General features: G+C 40.3%; 1 long non-coding RNA gene across 1 annotated transcript; it reads left to right on the top strand.

Annotated features, from left to right (window-relative positions):
• The first annotated feature begins 1,938 nt into the window (after window positions 1-1,938).
• LOC146433061 (uncharacterized) lies at window positions 1,939-12,138 on the top strand. The gene is made up of 3 exons (XR_014853911.1): window positions 1,939-2,160; window positions 9,188-9,339; window positions 12,047-12,138. It is a non-coding gene; the product is annotated as an uncharacterized LOC146433061 (long non-coding RNA).
• Window positions 12,139-19,616: the final 7,478 nt, after the last annotated feature.

The following is a 19,616-nucleotide window of genomic DNA, read 5'->3' on the forward strand; positions in this document are numbered from 1 at the left end:
ATTATGTTTTCCTGTGTTAAAAAGTTTGGGGAGGTTTCCTGATTTTTTCACAATTTTAGGACTTCTCTTAATCACCACTTCTCATATCTAACAATCCCAGGCCCTGCCTATTCCATAACTCACTCAAATCCCTCTCCAGGTGTAACCACAACTGCAAGGTTAACAATTTTAAAATAATATTATAATTTACTTTATTGTGCATGGCATGGACATTTCTTTACACCAATACTAACATTCAAACTACGAAAAAATAATTTGGGGAACATCATTTCTGCAGCCATGGCTGGGATTAGAACAGGCAGAGCTTGTTAAATTCCAAGTTATTTGTCCATTTTGCTGCTTCTGACTCTGCACCACAGGAGGAGTTCAGGTTGTACAAATGGGCTTTTTGTTCAGCTGCAGGAAAATTCATTAAAGAGCAAGTCAATAAAAATGGGTCATTTTCATCAAGGTGATGTATTTCTCCTCAGTTACCATATTCCAGGTCAATGGGAGGAAATCCATAGCTAGGAGTGGAACTTGCATAAGGGACTTCTCCAGTGACTGGAGAAAACTGCAGAAATGGAATAATCAAAATTCAATGGCTGAATCCTTCCGGGGAGAAGACAATTCCTGTTTCTTGTCCAAACCTGGGATTGATGCAGAAATGATCTGTAGGATTTTTTGCTTTAGCCCCTCAGTGTAATGAATTAATTTGCTCCTACCTGGTGGAATTCTCTGCCCCTGTTTTGAGTGGATTTTCCATAGGTGATTCCATTCTGGGAATGAAGATGATTCCATTCTGGGACTGAAATGCAGAGGCAGAATTTGGGGATTGAGGTGGGAGGTGAAGTGGCTGAGGATGGAGGTTGATGTCCTTTAACTCCTCTGCTTTGGGAAATTTTTCCTTCAGGAATCTCAGGAAAATAATCTCAGCATGTCCCAGCCAGCCAGAGAAGGATCTGAAGGCATCCTTCAAGATAAATATAAGTATGTAAAATTAAACCATTTGTTTTATCTACACGAAATGATTTCAGAGAACAAGTTGAGAGTATTTGTTTGCCTGATGGAAAGGATGAAACCTGAGGTGAAGCTGGGAGAGCAGAGCTTGACTCAAACACATCTCTGGCAGAGAATTTCCCTAATTAAATTGTAAAGTTGGCACCTTTGTCAGTCTGGAGCATGGAAAAGAGAATAATTTATGAATCATGGCAATCCCTGTTGAATGGTACAAGGCTCAGCTCGAGCATTTCCTGCACATTTGGGGTCAGATCTTCACAAATCTGGGATTTTTTTAAACACAAAGTTTATTTTGAGGTTGGCAGCTTTCAGTGAGGAAGGTCAGGACAGTTCCACTCCATTGGTGTTGCTCTCCAGGAAGCACAAAATGAGTTATTACAATTAAAAATTAAAATACGTTAAAAATTTGTTGTTTGTTACTCATTGCTCTTCCAGTGTGATTCTAATAAAATAACAGCCACATTCCCAGCTATCCTGAAAATATGGGAAAGTGAGATTTGATAAGGTTTAAATATAAAATTTTAAATTTAATTGTGTAAAATGGAACATATCCGAGTTTAATTCGTGTACTCACTTTATTCAGGACACAAAATGCACGTGGATATGGGAGATATGAGGTGTTTTCGAATTTTTTTACTCAATTCTTTAAAAATTTTGGAATAAACTCCAAACAATTTCTATACATTAGGAGGAATTTCCTATTTTCCCAGTGAATGAGCTCACCCAAGAGAATCAGAAATTACTGCTGATAATTAAAACAGGCAAAGAAACATTGGGGAGGAGGAAAAAAAGGGCACCAAAAAATTTAAATTAAATCAATTAGAAAATTGCAGGCCCTGGGAATTCAGTGGTGTTGGTTTATCTGTCTCAGCTGTGAGAGGAGACAACAAAGCTCCTCTCCACTATTAAAAGGAGACACCTGGGTTTCAGTAGCTGCCCAATATTTATCACTGAGACCAAGATTTTTCTTCTTGTAAGGGGGAAAAATCTTAAGATAAAGATTTTTCAACTTGTAATGGGGGAAATTCTTCAGAATTGCAGCTCCATCTGCCTTTAAATCCATAAAAAAATGAAAATTTAACCTCTCTTCTTCACCACCTTCAAAAAACTTAATCTGGACCTGGAGCTTTGCCTGCCTCAGTACAAGTAATCAAGTTGCAGGTATGGAAATATTTTTTGGCATTTCACAGAAGTGGGGAATTCACCAGATTCCAGGGAATTGGAGGGAGCAGGGCTTGGATGGTTGGTGACATTATTTCCCTGAGGCTTTGGGACAAACTCAGTCCTGCAGCTCAGTGCAGTGACTTTTACAAGGTTTTAATAGGGGATATGGTAGATGTAACCTTAGCAGAGTTCATGTCCTTTACAGCATCAATAAGTGACAATAATTTAATGGGGACCAATTAATTTATAATTAATATTTATTAATTAGAAATAAATATTGATATAAACCAATCCTGCTGGAATATAAAGCAGGATTTATATTTATTTAACCTGGTGGAGGAGGATTTTACTGACACCATCTTTTGGGGTTGTAGATCCTTTCTGGTTTCAGAGGAACACTAAATAACATCTCCATTATACTTTTATTATTGCACAAGAGGAAAACTTGTTCAACACTCTTTTTGGTGGAGAGAGTTGTTACATTTCACTTGCTTTTGTGTGAGGAGAACAATTTCTCATCTCTGGTCTGCTCCTGAAAAATTCCCAGTGTGGCTTGAACAGAGAAGCATTTAATAATTTATATAATATCTATTTTCAAGCGTGTGCCTGAAGAAGAGCTGCTGTGTTGCTCAGATAGTGTTCAGTAAAAACACCCAGAAAGAGTTCTAATCCTCCTCACATCCTCCACCCTCCTGAACCCAGAATATTTCTGGAGATTGCAGTAGAATTACATGGGCAGGACCAAAGTTGAGTTTTGATTTCAGAGTTGTCACATCATCCTTGATTTCTGAAGGACAAATAACCATTTCCTGTGTGGCTTTTGGCTCTCCCTCTGCCTTCCCCAGTTTGGAATCTCTTCATCGAGGTTGGTTCAAAGAGAGGTGGAGAGATCAGTGATGCTAAAAGTGAAAATCTAGAGAGAGGAGTGAAACCAAAATATCCCAGAAAGATTTGGGTTGGAAGGACCTTAAAACCCTCAAGTGCCACCCCAGCCATGGCAGGGACACCTTCCACTGTCCCAGGGTGATCCAAACCCCAATGTCCAGCCTGGCCTTGGACATTTCCAGGGATCCAGGGGCACCACAGCTTCTCTGGAATGCAGATCCTTTTATAAATCCCACTGTTTGTATTCACCCTCAGTTGTTCATCAGATATTCCAGATGGGAATCATCCTCAGGCAAACACTTGGAATTAGTTTGTGTTGTTTCTAGTATTCCTACATGGTCTGGCTTTAGGGTTCTCTTAATAACTCTTTTTAAAAAAAAGTAATGTACAAAAAAAAATGAGCAAAACATCTTCAATACTCATACTATCCTTATGATCCTTATCCTAAGGAACCTTATCCTTACTATTTCACATATATTGTGACCTATTTTGGAGCTTTTTCCTCAGCTTTGGCAAGAATTCAGTTTTCTCTAGATCCTACAGCCTGCCAGGAAGCTTTTTTTGGTGTTAATTCCCTCTGAAATCAGCTGAGTGTGGCTAGGGAGTTCTGCAGGTTAGAAACCCATCTCCAGCCTCCTGGAAATCACTCCATTTCCACTGTTGTTGCAAAGCTTTTTTTTCCTCCATCCCCATTACATAAGTTAAATTAAGAACATAGGTCTAGTCCTAGTCATAATCAATTTTCTGATTATGTAGAGGAGGAAGAAGTGCTGGAGCATTAACAATTTTTAAAAGTACATTTAAATCATTACTCATTTATAGGGTTGCATTAATTCCTGAATAATGCAGCACTGGGGATGGATGATTCACAGCCATGTAGAGCCTTTTGTAGTCGTTTAGAGCCTCATTATTTGAATCTATCACTCACTGTTTTCCACCCACAGACTCTTCTTGAAGCCATGAGGCAAAAATCATCCTGCTGCAGATAAAAGGGAGAGCCTGGCAAAACAAACACAGCAACAATTTTAATTAGGCTAATGTTGCTCAATTCCCACAAGGTTAGCAGAGTGCACTTGCAGCCATTTCGGGCACAGCTGGATCAGAACTCAGTTATTTCTGATGGAATGAGGGTTGAGTCCAGCTGCAGCTCCAAGTTGGGATCCCAGCTCTTCCCCCCAAAAATTGGTTCTCCAGCCCCAGGAGGGTTGAGTCCAGCTGCAGCTCCAAGTTGGGATTTCAGTTTTTCCCCAAAAATTGGTTCTCCAGCCCCAGGAGGGTTGAGTCCAGCTGCAGTTCCAGGTTGGGATTTCAGTTTTTCCCCAAAAATTTGGTTCTCCAGCCCCAGGAAAAGTGGCACATCCAGGTCTATGAGGGATTTGCTGACTTTTAGCACATCAGACACCAAAATGAACATGAAATGAACCCAAACCAGGGCGGTGGAGACAGAAAGGAGAGAAACCAGGAGACACCTGAGGAGCCAAAATCCCCAGAGGGAGGAGGGAGGTTAACTCCAACCTGCTGACTCAGGTTTTTTCTCACTTTATTTCCATTTCATTTGCAAAAAGGAGATTTTTTTTTTCCCCCTATTTATTTCCTCAGATCATGACACCTCTGCATCGATTTTTTTTTTTTTTAATTTTTTTTTAACTTCTTTGTTTTCTCTTTTGAAAAGACGATCTTTTGTCGGAGGTAGGGCTGAGTTATTAATATATATTCATATAAAATGTGAGGCTGCTGAGGGAGGCTGAAGTGCTTCATCAAGCCAGAACAATGCTCTGGGTTTCACTGACTTCCCCACGGGGAAGATGAGAGAGGTCAGCGAGTTCAGGTGAAGTACAACCAAGGGAAAAGAAAGAAAGGAAAAAAAATCTGCTAAATTTAATATGAAGATTTTTTTTTGTAGATCTTTATGAGTTATTTTAGGAAGCATTTTCTAACTGATTAATCTCCTTGCAGTTGCCAGTTTTCATATAGAAACTACAGGAAATAGGAGCATCTGTATAAATACCTGTGGGCAGCTCTTGCTTGGAGAAAATTTAATTTTGCAGGCTGAGATTTTTTTTTCCTTCCTACCTGCATTCATCATCCTAAAATGTGAAGGATTTTATTCTTTCATTTCAGACTTCATCAATCAGTTTACTGCAAGTTTATCATTTTCCCAGGAAGTGTTTTTTGGTTTTTGGTTTTTTTTGGCTTTTTCGTCCTTTTTGGGTTTTTTGGGGTTTTTTCGGGTTTTTTGGTGTTTTTTGGGTTTTTTTGAGTTTTTTTGGTGTTTTTTGGTGTTTTTTGGGTTTTTTGGTGGTTTTTTGGTGTTTTTTGGGTTTTTTGGGTTTTTTTGGGATTTTTTGGGTTTTTTTGGTTTTTTGGGGGGTTTTTGGTTTTGGGGTTTGGTTTTTTTTTTTTTGTTTTTGGGGTTTTTTTTTTGGTTTTTTGGTTTTTTTTAAGAAAAGCAAACAGATTTTTTGGCAGCTGGACTGAAGAGAATCCCGCCTGGCTTTGTGCATTCAGGAGGAACTTGGGAGGTTTTGTGGGATTTTTTTCCCCAAGGAAAAACAAGTCATGGAGAAGTTCTATTCCTATCATTTGCATGGAAATGTTTGCTTCCTGTGGGACTGCAGGTAGTGAGAGAGGGGGAAAAAAGAGGGAATGCAATGGTAAAACACCAGGATATCCTGATTATTCCTTCAAAGATGGAAAGGACTACTTGTTACAGCCATTTGTGGTGGTCATGATGGGGTCAGTAAAAGTGTCATCACCTCGGAGCAGTGCTTGTGATTTATCTGCTGCTCAGCAAAAATTGGTAATGGGTTGTGATGTATTAAAAAATAAAAAGCAAAAAAAAAAAACCCAAAAAAGGGGAAAAAAATCCACCAAAACAAAGGAAAAATACCACCATGTCCCTCTGCTGGTGTCCCTAGTAGGAGTTATTTCATGGGGGGTTAAAGTCTCATCATTGATCTGGGCTTGCTTAGCTCTAATTTGTAATTATTCCTGTTCTTTCCTAATTGCTCCTCAGCCTCTGGAGAGCTGGGATATTTCACAAACTCGGTGGGGATCAGGAGTTGGGTTGAGGGCAGCTGGAATTCAGGCCAGAGCACTCAGCAGTCTGTTTGCGGATGGGGAGAGGATGAATCCATCTCTCCATCCCATCCATCCATCCCATGAATTTCCTGAACTCTGCAATGTGCAAACATTGAGTCCTTCATGGACACAAAAACATCTTCTCCCTCATTGGAGAGACTCAGAAGAGAATATTTTCACCACAGTTTTTGTGGTGAGGACAGATTGCTTTCCCTTTTTGCATTCTCATTAAAGCCTCGGTCAGGGAGAAGCCCTTTGGAATTTTAATGCTTTATATTTCTTGTAATTCACCACCTTCGGGCTGGAAGGATCTGACCTTCCCTCTGCTCTGTCATTCGACTGACTGATGACTTCTCCCCCCCAAATCTCCACCCGTTTTTTGCCACGTTACAAAGAGAGGTAATTAGGGAAGATTTTTGCCTGTCTGCTCATCATTCCTTGCAGAGCTGCTGGTCAGATGTGTCCTATTGTTGTGGTGAATTTGGAGGGATTAATCACCTCGGGTGAACCTAAAAAGCATCCTTTTTTGGTGTTCATTGTTCTCAGGTGTGCTAAATGAGGAGAAAATATGCAAGACCGCTTTTCAGGCATGAAAATGAATGCTCGAGACAGAAATTCTCTCTAGCAGAGGCTTTGCATGGAGCCTGAGTGTTGGCTGGGATTCCAAAATAGCTGTTTGCCACAACTCCATGGGCTTTCCACTCCAGCAGCAGATTCCCTCACTCTGCTGAGGAACTCACAGGGAAATTTAATGTGTTTTATGAACACCTCCTAACAGAGTTTTCAATTTATTAGAGCTGCTCTCGGTGCCTCTCAGCCGTGGGTGGTTACATGGGCATTGCAGTGGCATTAAGGGAGAATCTCCACTGACAAATTGTCCTAACCTTGGAGCATTGCTCAGGTGAAATCCTCTCCCTCCATGACATTTAAATTAAGCTGTTTGCAGCCTGCATTCCTGAGGAAAAGTCCTGAATCAAATCCCATTCCCGTTTGGCTGCACAGCTTTGCAAACCACTGCCTGCTAATAAAAACCTATCCCTGAGAAAGGAGATGAAGGTTTACAGGCACCTGTTTCTGAGCTTGCCATGTTTGTTAGATCTGAGTGCTCTGGGTTAATGGGAAACACTCCAAACACTCTGCGTGGACAGAGATTTTATTCATGCAGGGAAAAATCTGTTGGGAAGTTTAGTTCATCTTGCATTTGCCTGATGCATCCTCTGTTCAGAGCTTTTTGCTGGGTGGAAAAACATTCTCGTGTAAAAAGGGTTCTGCCCTGTGTTTGACCAACCTGATTTTCACTGGCCAGAGGCATTTTACCTGTTTGTTTTTTAAATAATGGTTCTGGTAACGTTTTGGGGCTGACACAGCTGTGTGAGAATAACAGAAATGAATGTTGTCATTAATTAATGGTATCGTTAATTAATGTTATCATTCATTAATATTATCATCAGCAGCACCTCTGCCTTGGAGAGGGGAGAGAATCCAGTTCAGCCCCAAGGCTGAGAGTGAGACCAACATTTCCTGCTGCTTTTGAGGGAAATTTCGGGGTGTTGGGCTGCTAAAATTCAATGTTCAAAGTATCTCTGGATGGCTTCACACTCACCAGTCTGAACCAGCACCAAACTGTGCCTCAGTGGGGTTTTTGGTGGAAATGGCTCAATGGAGCTTCAACCTCTTCCAGCCTCACATCTTCAGCCAGGATTCCACCACGGAGCTGCTTCTGCTCTCTTCTTACCAGTTTTAATACTCAGTAGAGAGGTAAATTAATGGTTTTTGTATTAATTTGATTGGATCCTGTGTTGCTCTGCCGGGCTTGAAAACTGAATTTATTCCCATTTAGAAATGTTTTCAATCTTTCCTGCTCTTTTTCCCCCCAGAGTTCTCAGAGGGTTCCCTTGAGGTGGTGTTGTCCTGTTTGTTGCTCAACACCAACACTCTCCTGTGTTGGTACCAGTGCTGCTCCCAACATTTTCTTGTCTGTAAAACTCTGGAAAAGCAACTTTTCCACATGCAGAGGTAGGAAAATCCTCAGTGCTGCCATGCTGGAGGTTTGTAAAACTCTCTTAGTGCTGAGGCTCCATTGCTGATCTCTTGGCAAAGCTGCAGTGGTGAGGTGAAATCTCTTTTCTTGCAACAAAGATTTACTGCAGCTCATGCCAGGCACACAGAAAATTTGACCAGAAAAATTACCTGGATAATCATTAAATTTCTGGAGTGAATTCCTGAATGTCTCCATGCTCAGAGGAAATCCAGGCAGAAGGACTTCCTAACTGCTGCCATGCAGAGGAGAATTTCCACACCACACCAGTGGGACTCACCCTCACCATCACAGCCACGTTTTTAGTCACATATGAAAAAATGTGACTAAAAATGTGACTCTTACATGAAAAAATTCTCAATTTAACTCTGCCTGAATAGAACAGGAAGGAGCAGAGCTGCTCAGGCATTAAATGTGGGTGTGAAATGCTTGGGAAATTCAAATATTTTCTCATCAATGTATCTTAGGTCTTTGCTCTACAACACACAAGCCTTGGCACTTCAATACCTGTAAAATTGTCTAAAGTTCGAGGGAAAGCTGAAGTTTTTGTAATTTGGTCTTAAATCTGAACACTTCTAATTTAAATCACTTCATCTTTGGAATTTATTCACCCCATAACTGCTTTTCAAAATTCAGTGATGAAGCTCCGAGACAGATAACAAAACCAATCAATCAGCTTGTCAGGCTGGGAATGAAAATGCTCTTTAGAAAGTGAAATGTTGAGGAGAACAAATAGGAAATTATTCCATGAACTTATGGACTTTGTTACTGAAATAAAACAGTTCTGAGGGACCACCTTGGACACATGTGGTTTTGAAAAGTTGTTTTAATTCCTCACTGGCCTAAAAAGATAGGAAAAAACTGAATTAAAATACCCTTTTGGATAAGACATTCCCTTAGGTCAGAGATTTGTGTTGCTGTGTGAGTTACCTCCTAAAGGTGAAAATCTGGAAATAATTCAGAGAGAGTTTCCAATTCAAGTTTTGTGTGTTTAATTCATTTTCTCTCCGGTTTTTGCAGTGGTGATGAGAACTCCTCTTTGTGTTGTCCCAGCAAGGATGAAATTCTTCCGGGAAAAACTGCCTAGATGTGAAAATTCCCAAAGAATTCAGCCAAGTGAGATCTCTCCTGCTTTTCCTGAGGAAATTCCCAGTGGAACTGAACCGTGGCAGGTTTGTCCCTCACTTGCACTGAATCTTCCTGGGAATTTGAGGAATTTTTGTCTTCAAATTTGTCTTTAAATCCTGACTTATCGCTTTCATTTAACTCTCTGGGGTATCTGCAGAGCCTCAGACTAAACTGCAGAGGGAAAACTCTGCTGTGGGCAAGGGGAGAGCATGAAATACTGAATTAAAAAGGTGCAGCTTTGGGCAGGTGGAGTTTTCAGACACTTACAAAGTGACACTGAAATCCAACTTTTTTGTGAAATCAAGCCCAATCTGTATGATTTAATCCCCGCTGGGCTGCAGCAGCAGCTCCCTGCAAAACAGGGTAAAATTTAGTGTTTCATTGCTTTGCTTACAAATTTAAAGCAATTTATTTAAATGGCTGCAGCAAGCATCTCTTGTCCCCTGGCTGATATAATTCCCTTCAATTGCTGCCTGTTGGAGGAAACCTCTCTCTTTACATTTCCCTTCCCAAATTCCATTTCTAACAGAGGATAACCCATTTTTTTTCCCCCTGCAACTTGCAAATTTGCTGTGTGTGGATTCCTGTGAGCTCCAGCAAAAGGCCATTTCCCATTGAAATGAGTGAGAAAAGTCACTGCTGGAGATTTATTTCTGCTTCCCCATTTTTCTTATTTATTCCCAACGTTCATGAGCTTCTTCCCATTGCAGGAGCAGCTATTCTGCTGGGGGAGCAAATTGTGCTATTTGCCTTTTTCCTCAGAGGAAAATGATGGTTTATTGGGTGAAGTGTGCAGGACAATGAGGAGAACTGGAGCTGAGCTATTCCCAGCTGAGGAGATCCATCTCGAGGAAATTGTTCTCAGCTGAAATCTGGGGATGATTTATTCTCATTTTTATCCTGTGTTTTGTTTCTGTGGCGTCAGAGGCTGTGGGGAGGAGAGGGAAGGTGTGGGCATTGCTGAGTTTGCTGCTTTGGGGGGAAAAAGTGGCAAATGGGCTTTTATTTTATTTTTCAAATGCCATATTAAAGCATATTTTCCCTTTTGCTTTGAGAGGAGATGTTTCCCTCTTGGTTCCAAACACAGACAACAAATTTAAAGGGGAAAAAAACCCATGGAGTTTGAGTTTGCAAATATTTCTGTGCTTGGTCCCAAAGCTTAGACCCCACATTTCTCTGGTAATATCTGTGCTGTTTCAAGGTTTCATTTGTTTCAAAGTAAACAAAATCCAGGTTTTTTCCTGTTTTTTTTTCCCTTGGCTGGCTTTGCTCAGCACTCCAAAGCTGTGCTGACATTCCATGAGGACACTCAGTCCCTATGGAATGTAAGTATCCATACATGTGTCACTGAGCTTATTCCATTTTTTTAATTTTTTTTTTTTTTAATGGGAAAGAATCAGGGAATTGTTAAGATTGGTATTATCCATCCTGAAATTTTCTTTGCATAATTCCATGGGCCACTGGGGAATCCTGGTGAGAAATTTCCCATTTCCTTTTTTTTTTTTTTTTTTTTTTTAATTATAGGAATACATTGTGGATAACTGTGACCATAAAAACATTTCTCCCAGACAATTTCTGTTTGTTTCTCTTCCTTCCAACTTGCTTTGCAAGAGGAATAACCTCTGTGGCAAACAGAATTCTGTGCTTTGCCCTGAGCACATCCCCTGTAAGCCTCATGTGGATTGCCTGGACTTGAGGAGAGCCCAAGAAAAATTCATTTCCTAAATCCAAATAGGCTTCTGGGTGAGCTGTGCTATCACCCTGCATCTCTGAGAGAAGTCGAAAAGTGGAGGGGCTGAGTTTTAAAGTAAAAAAAAAAAATTAAAAAAATCAACTGGCTTTGCTGGGTGGATATTGAGAAAGGAGAAATTCCTTGTAGTTCTGCAGGAGTTGGATTTCCTGCCAGGGCAGCAGAGCAGGAGCTTCAGGAAATGGTTTGTGTACAATCCACAGTCCAGATTTTCATTAGCAGCCTTGAAAAAAGTTACAGAATACATAGAAAAGAAATCCAGATATATTTTTGGAATTTCCAGAGCCTGAGCCAGAAAAGTTCACGACATCAGATGCTCCACTTTCCCCTTAACATTTAAAAAACAAAATGCTCCTGAAAAGTAGTAAAACTGGAGTCTTTTAATTAAAGGTGTGAACTGTAATTATTTCAGTTCTCACAGCGTTTTTGGAGAGAGCTGCAGTGTGATATTTCTATATACACACATGTATTGCAGACATTCTACACTCTGTGCAATCCATCCTCTTGAATTCTTTACTTCTCAGCTCTGTCATCTCCAGAACATCATCCCACAGCAATTAAAAAAATGATCTTTGTTAGATCCTCAAGGAAATCTGTCCCAGTGAGTTGAGGAATTGAATCAAATAGCATCAAAATGTGAAGGTTCTGGTGTGGAATTGGGATTGTGATCCTTGCAGGGTTTGTGGGGTTGTTGGGGAAGTTTGGTGTCTCTCTGGAAATTTATCCTGGAAAATTCCCTTACAGCCTGTTTTTCCTTCTCACAGTAAATACAGTTGAGAAAATTGGTTTTATTTCCTTTCTTTCAGGTTTGAAGTGCTGCTTCTCCCAGTGAGCTTTCAGGATCTCTCCATAGCTGAATTTTGGGTTGAGGCTTTGTCCTGCTGTAAAAACCCACCTTTTTATTTAGGGTCTAATTCACATATCAAGACTTTAATTCTGTTCTTTATTTTTTCTCCTTGAGTGTAATCTCTGAATTTGATTTATATTTGTATTTATTTTAGGTTTTCAAAGGGATTGCACCCCCCTGGACTTTGCTCCATCCCTCTGCCCATCCTGGGGCAGCTCTGCAGGTGAGGTCTCACCTGGGTGGGGCAGAATTCCCAGATATCCCTGAATTTGCAATGTGTGGCTAAAAAGCCCAAAAAGATGGGGTTTGTGCCTCCCAGGAAGGTGTTCAGGGATGGTTTCTGGTGTCTGATGAGCTGCAGCCTCTCTGATCAAGCTGGCTTTGTTCGAGGCAGACAGGCAGGCAGCTCCTTCCCAGCAAACAGCAAATTCCTCAGCAAATAGGTCACAGAATCCTAAAATGAGGAGAGATCTCGAAAGGAAAGGGAAAAGAATGAAAAAAACATTTCATCTCTCAGGCTGTGCCACCTCCATTGGTGTGGCCAAGGCAGAGAAGGGAGCAGAAGCTTCAAAAATGCAGATTTTTTTTCTCCATACTTCAGTGTTGCTCTATCAAGACGTTTGTGTGAAGTGTCTGTAGTTATATAAAAATAAAAATTCATAGCAAATATGTATTTTAATGTTTAACATGAGTATATAAAATATAAAGTGCATAATAAATATTTAAATATTATATATATATATATAATTTTAATGCACGTGCCTAATACCAGAACCTGAAGTTTTCAACCAGCAGGTTGTTTGCATGGATTCCTGTTGACTTACATGATAATAACTCCATAAAACCAAAGTAAATTCACCCAAAACTTTATTAAAAATATAATTTGAGTGCTGGGGCCACATATGTGATAATAATTGATGACCATTTGAATGCATTTTGCTTCTCAGTGATGCTCTCTGGTTTCTCATATTTTTCTTATTTCATATTTTCTTATTTCAGTTCTGAAATAAGTCCTCAAATGCTGATTGCTTTGCCAGGTGAGCCCCAACTGCCTCAGACAGCTGCTGCCTTGTTTTCTGTCACTCTAAACTATTTTCATTAGCTCCTGTAGCAAAACAAAAATCTTCAAAATGTCCTCGTGTTCTCCTGTTTAAAAAAAGGAGTACTTTGAAATGAAACACGGAAAGTAAAAAATAGCGATAGTTTTGCTTTGAAATGTTGAAACAAACAAAAAAAACAAACCTCCTTTTGATGTTTGCTCAAACTTATTTTCCCCCTCAGATGAGACAATGGTGGGAATTAGATATAAATAGTTCTGGTGACCTGAATCTGCATTTTCCCACAAATGTGTTCTCACACCTGCATGTTGGGTGCTCAGCAGGGTTGAAAATCCCATCCTGCCCAGAGGGAATGGCAGAAAAGTTCATGAGATCCCAAATATTGCTATTAATGGATCACATCTTTAAATAGCTGTTTATATTTTCCAAATGTATCTAAACCGCTGAGTCTTCATGTTCACTGCTGATGAATTGGTTTCCTACTGGGAGTTAGACTTCAAATTTGTTTAAATTTGAAGTTCTTTTGATGAGTTCTCTGGAAATTTCTGAATGTCTAAAAGTCCTCTTCATTCCCATCATCAGTGTGGGAAATAATTGTGTTTTCACAATCCTTTTTAATAATGCAAACTGCAGGATTTCCAATCTAGTACTTCCAACAAAATAATTTTCCAGCTCATTTTGTGCCCAAATTTTTCCTTTGCTGGGGATTTCCTTCCCGAAAAGTCCCAGTTCTGAAATCAATTCCTGTGTCTGTCTGTCCTTCCTTTTCTGCCTCTTCTTCTCCCTTTTCCTTTTGCCATTCCTGTTGGGAGATCAGTCCAGGCTGATCAATCTTTGGTTGAGTTTTCCCAGGACAAAAGAACCAACCAGCTCCATGGATAATGAGGATTTGAGTCTACCAGAGTCCACCAGGATGGTAAAAATTATTCCACTTTGATGCTGCATGAAGTCAAGTAAGTGTCAAAATTATTTTAAGTAGATACAAAATAAATTATGGGAAAAAAATTACCATACAGAGAAGATACTCAAATGATCTCTCCATGAAATATTTGGTGCAGGATTGATGGAATTTTTTTTTTAATTTTAATTTGTTTTTAAGAACAACAGGTATAAATATGGAAGAGGTATTTGTTCTGCAGGAGGAATTGCTGCACCCAGAGGTTCTGTGCACCAATTCTGATGTACTTTGTGATCTCTATTGACAGATCCTCTGTAGTTTCTGGGAAATCCTGTACATTTCTAGCTCTAATTAAGGCTACACATGCCAGGATAAAAGACTCATTTGTATTTATGTATATGAAAGCAAATCTCTCCTTTCAAAGCCAGATATTTTGCTGGCTTTCTATTTTTTGGTTTATTTATTTCCTTCTATTTTTAAGAACGTTTTGGGCTTTATATAATGTAGGTATCTGACAGCAATCCCTGGCTGAGGCTAATTTAGTGGGAAAGGCAGACATCTTTATTTTTAGAGGCTTGATCTGAGTAAATGTTGAAAAATGGATGGTGAGCCAAAGTTTTCTTTCCTTTCCTCTCGCAGCATTTCTATTCTTATGCTCTTTCAGAGGGTTTTTGCCTTGTTGTGAAGCCAACACACCTCGACAAGTGACAGCTGGCAGGGTTTTCTTGTTGAGGGGACACCCAATGACAAAAATACACACTGGGATGTATCTCCCAGGCACTCCTTGTTGACCTCATGTCGCTATTGAGCCGCTAGCAGAGAAAAAGACCTGGATTCTCAGCGTGGCATGAAAAAGAGAGATTTTTATTATTTGATTTCAGCTTATATAGACTTTTCAGAGGTCACTCAGATTGGTCAGTCAGAAACCTCCCCCTAGGCCTGATTGGCCAGGTCTGAACTGTCCAAATCTCGAGACACTGTTTTTAATAACATCCAAACTTTATCTTTGTTTATAAAACACAGGAGAAAATTCTCGTGGGAAGGACCTGTGCTAGCCACAGACCTCACAAAATATATTTTTAATCTGTCATCGATTGCGTTGCAAGGTTTTGATTTGCTGGAATTCTTTTCCATAGATGCAAAATCTTTTCAAAAAGAGATTGGTCAAAATAACCCCAAGCAGGCAGAGCCACGTGTGGAAATGTTGATTTGAAGGGACAAAAGGCAAGGGATGTCAGTCCAGGCAGCTCCAGATTTGCACATTTTGTGGCACATTTTGTGGCACATTTTGTGGCACATCTGTTTCTGCACTGTCACACATTTCTGGCCCCACAATACCTGAATTGAAGAAGGATAAAATGGAATGACTGCAAGGAGAAGAATTTTAGACATTGAGGCAACAACTTGCAACAGCTCTGAGGAATCACATTGTTTGAAATTCAGCTGTCAACCAAATGGTAGTTATTCAATAGTAATATTCAAACAATATTTTAAAGTAGAGTTATAAAAAAAAATATTTCCATTAAGATATTTCCCTTTACAATGTTTTTTTTGTGCTTTGAAGGTCCTCAGCAAAGCCTATCTCATTTTTGTGTGTGTAGAAATGGAGAGGACAGAGGGGGAGCACAATGTTCTTAATATTTATTCTTTGCTATGTGCAAAAAATTTATTTCAAAGTGAATTGCAAGGCGTGGACAGAAATTTTTCTGCTTTCTCCACTTTGTTTGGTGATTTTGGCAGTCACAGCCACTGTGCTCTATTATTCTATTATTTTTCACAGTTTATAATAGAAACAGAATTTTAAATCCATTTGGGCATCATCAGTGTGAGCTACTCAACGTCACAATTTAGTGCAAAAGTAAAGAGAAAGAGAATAAATAAAATTCTTTTTCTCCATTCCTTTCCCAGGTTGGCATTTTTTATATCAGTTTGTTCAGAATATGATCCAGAGTTTAGAAAATTGCATGCAGATTGGATCCACTCCATCCCAGAGCTGCTGGAATGGGATGGATCTGAGGGATGGAGAGAAGAGAAGCCACCAGCAAGGAGAGGGAGCTCAGTGTTAGCTTGAGCCACTGATCAGTTCTAGATTTTAAAATTCCCATCCCACATGCACACCTAGACATCTGTGAGATGATCCTTTCCCCTCTTACTTGCTTTTATTTGCGCAGTTTCAGGTTACACGAATTAAATAATATTTTCACGTATTTAAACCACCTGTCAAATCCCAGCATTTCAAACTCTCCCTGCTCAACCTGCTGCCTTAGGTTTTTAATTTCCTTCAAATGTCCTTTTTTTTTTTTTTTCCTTCCTAACAGCGAGAATGTGCTAAAATGTTTATCAAGCCTCTCTCTTTTCCCTGAGAAACTCCAAGGATAATTACATTTCCTAATTATCCTCCGCTGCCTGGAAGAGCCTTGTTCACCCTCTGGACCTGTTGTTCTCTTGCTGCTCTATCTCGTGCAGCAAAATTCTCCTCAGCTCCCCGAAACAACATTAATCCCATCAAAAGTGGCTCTGATAATGTCATCAGCGGTGACATTGTGTTCTCAGCATTCCTGCCTGCTGCCGAGGTGTAATGTCCTCTTAGGTGTAATTCAATTATGTCGAGAGGATTTTCTTGGTGGGGATGGGAAGGGAATATTTAGGTGTGAGATTGTTTAATTCCAGCCTGAGCTGCTGTTGGGTGATTGTTTATCTCCACCTCGTTGTCTGGAGTGTTAGGAGAGATCTTCCTTCTCCAAACTGAATCCTGAAATGGTTTGGGTTGGGAGGAATCTTCAGGATCATCCAGTCCGTGGGCAGGGACACCTTCTGCTAGCCCAGATGGTTCCAAGCCCCATCCAGCCTGGCCTGGAATCCTTGGAATAATGAGGCATCTGCAAGTTCTTCAGGGCAACCCTTCAGCTCCAAATTCTTCCACCTTCTCATCCTGAGCCATATTCCTAAAGCAGAATCTGATTCTGGACAGCCTGTGGTGGTTTGTTCAGCTCAGAGCTGTGTCAGGAGAACCCCAGGGAGCCCCAGAACAGGTCACTTGAGTAGAATCATAGAATGGAATAGAATTGAATCAAATAATAGAATTGAATAATTGAATTATTGATGACGAAGGGGCTGATGTGGATCAGGCCAGGGAAAAGTGGCTGAGCTGGGGAGGGAGAAGGAATGCTCCCATGGGATCTGCTCTGGGAATAAATATCTGGTGCACAATTCCTACCAGCAAGCAGAATTTTAGCTCATATTTGGCGCTCCTATCCCAAATTTTGCTGCTGCCTTTCTCCTGGCAATAACCCCCAACCTCACCAGGAGGACATCACCAGTGAGGTGAGTAAAAACACCATAACTTGGTCATCTGTCCATTTGATTAGCACAGTAAATTATCCTGCCCTGAGCTGTTATTTACAGAGCTCAGAGTGCAGCAACTGCTGGATAGATCACCTCAGGTTGCTTCATTGCCTATTTCAGATGCAAAGCAAACCATTGTTTTTTTGCATTATCTTCGTCAGATTTTATTGCTCTCATCGCTGGCGAGAGCTTGAATGTTGTTCTGCCGTGTCTGTGTGAGCAATAATTCTCCACGTTCTTCCCAGCCATCTCCTGCTTTTTGGAAGCCTGAGAGCAGCAATACTTGTACTCACTAAATCATTCATTGGATCTAAAATATTATGGAAGGAATGGCTTCATTTTTCATGGAGCCGTTGTCTTTTTTTTTCCTGCCGTTGTCTTTTATTTTCTTGCTGTTGTCTTTTTTTTTTTTTCTCCTGCAGGCAGCTCCTGTTAAAAAGACTTTCAGGAAGGAAATGCACGTTGCTGAGAAATTGGATCTGTTTGAACTTTGCTCGGGTTGTCTTAAGAAAAAAGGGAGGAGGTGGTGTGATCTGGAGGTGACACAGAGCTGTCCATGGAATTCCAGGTGGGTCTGGAGGTTGAGTTCCTTCCTGTTGATATTACGTGAGAGGAATGAGTCTGTACCTGATGTGTTCACCTCCTCAAACACGATAACTTCTGCTAAAAGAGCTAAATTTGGGTTTTGTAGGGAAAGCAAGCAAGTTCCTGGCATATGACAGACTCTGCCCCTCCTTTATCCCAGCTCTGCATGAACTTCTGTGGGTGGCGTTTCACAACAACGCGCTCAAAGCTCAGGTGAGCTCTCCTTGCTGTTCATTTCCCTCCCACAGAACTTCTGAAATGGGTGAAATGAGTAAGAGAATGTCTGGTGTTTAGAAAAATAAAAGATTGACAAGATGCTTTTGGACCTGGAGAGCCCCAAATGTTCCTTTGTCAGTCTTGGGGATTTGCTCTCTGTTGTGATTTTCAGAATTTGGGACTCAGTTTTTCACTGCCAGTGCAATGTTTTCAGCTCCTCACAGCTCCATAATTCCTTCCTTGCAGAACAGTTTATCAGGATGATGGAAAACAGTCCAACGTTTCCCATCTTCTGACTCTGCATAGGGAAAAAACGATTAATATTTGATGATAATCTTTCTGCAGGAGAGCAAACGCACTTCTCAAAGTGGAATAAAACACAGCACTGCTCAGCCTGCAGAGGAAATTTGGAATTTTGGAAATTTGTGTGCCCAAAACTTGGCGCACAATTCTCATTATTTTTAATAATTTGTTAAACTGCATGATCGCTGTTCCAAATAACACTGAATGCTCCATACATCATTTTTTTGATGGAAAAATATAACTTTTTCTGGCCTTTTCCCTTCAAATTTCTCATCATCCTCACGGCAGGATCATCCAAAGTCCTCAGCCTAGCCGTGGCCATCTGAGATTGCAGAGACAAAAAAGAAATTGTCAGCTTTCCCTTAAACAAGGCAGATTTTATATCCCCTCTCACCAAGCCATGAGGGTGGGCTGTAGCATGAAATTCGGCACTAAAATCTCCATCAGTGCATTTTGTTTTCTCTTATTGCCCTCCGTGGTGATAAGTTCATGGAGGATTGGTTTTTATGGGAGAGAGGAATAAAAATGGGGGGAAAAAAAAGCCACCAGAGCAGTGTTCTTGCATGTAAAGGTACAATTTTAAGAGCCCTCTGGATACAGATAGACACAGGATTATTGCTAAGTTAAAGGGGAAAAAAGCAGCAGAGCGTCTAATCTAGATGTTACAGGATTTCTGATTCTAATAAAAATATCTGGTAGGAGACTGTTAAATGTCTTTTAGTGTGATTTGTAATCATTTCAGCTGAAATTTCCAGTATAAAGCCTAAGGCTGTCTCGTGATTGCATTGAGAATGAATTTTAAAAGGGTTAATAAAAGAAGCAATATTTTTGAGATTTTTGTGCCACATGAGGAAAAACTTTTGGCAGCTGAAATAGTGGAATTTATATATATAAATCTATATTGAATATATAGAGAGAGCTCTATAAGAAGCATAGCAAATAGTCACTGATCTCACAATGCTGAGAAGAGAGCAAAACACCCATTTTTAGGAGAAAATTTAGGATTTATTGCTAAAACAACTTTAAGATTTGTTTAAAGCCAATGAGTCAGCAGAATCACAGCATCATGGCATGGTTTGGGCTGGAAGGGATTTAAATCTCCTCTCATTCCATTCCTCCCATAGCCCAGGTTGCTCAGAGCTCAATCCAACCTGGCCTTGAACACTAAATAAGTCAAAATTTTGGGATTTTCCTCCAAACAGAACTCCAGGCTGCTGTCCATTGTCCTGAATCCAGAGTTAGTTGAGCTGCTGAGAGATTCCTCCACACCTCTCCCTCCCACCTTCCCCCCCTTGGCTGTAACACATAAGAAATAAACC

This window comes from Lichenostomus cassidix, chromosome 9 (genome assembly GCF_008360975.1).
Source record: "Lichenostomus cassidix isolate B80296 chromosome 9, HeHo_3.0, whole genome shotgun sequence".
Classification (NCBI taxonomy): Eukaryota; Metazoa; Chordata; class Aves; order Passeriformes; family Meliphagidae; genus Lichenostomus; species Lichenostomus cassidix.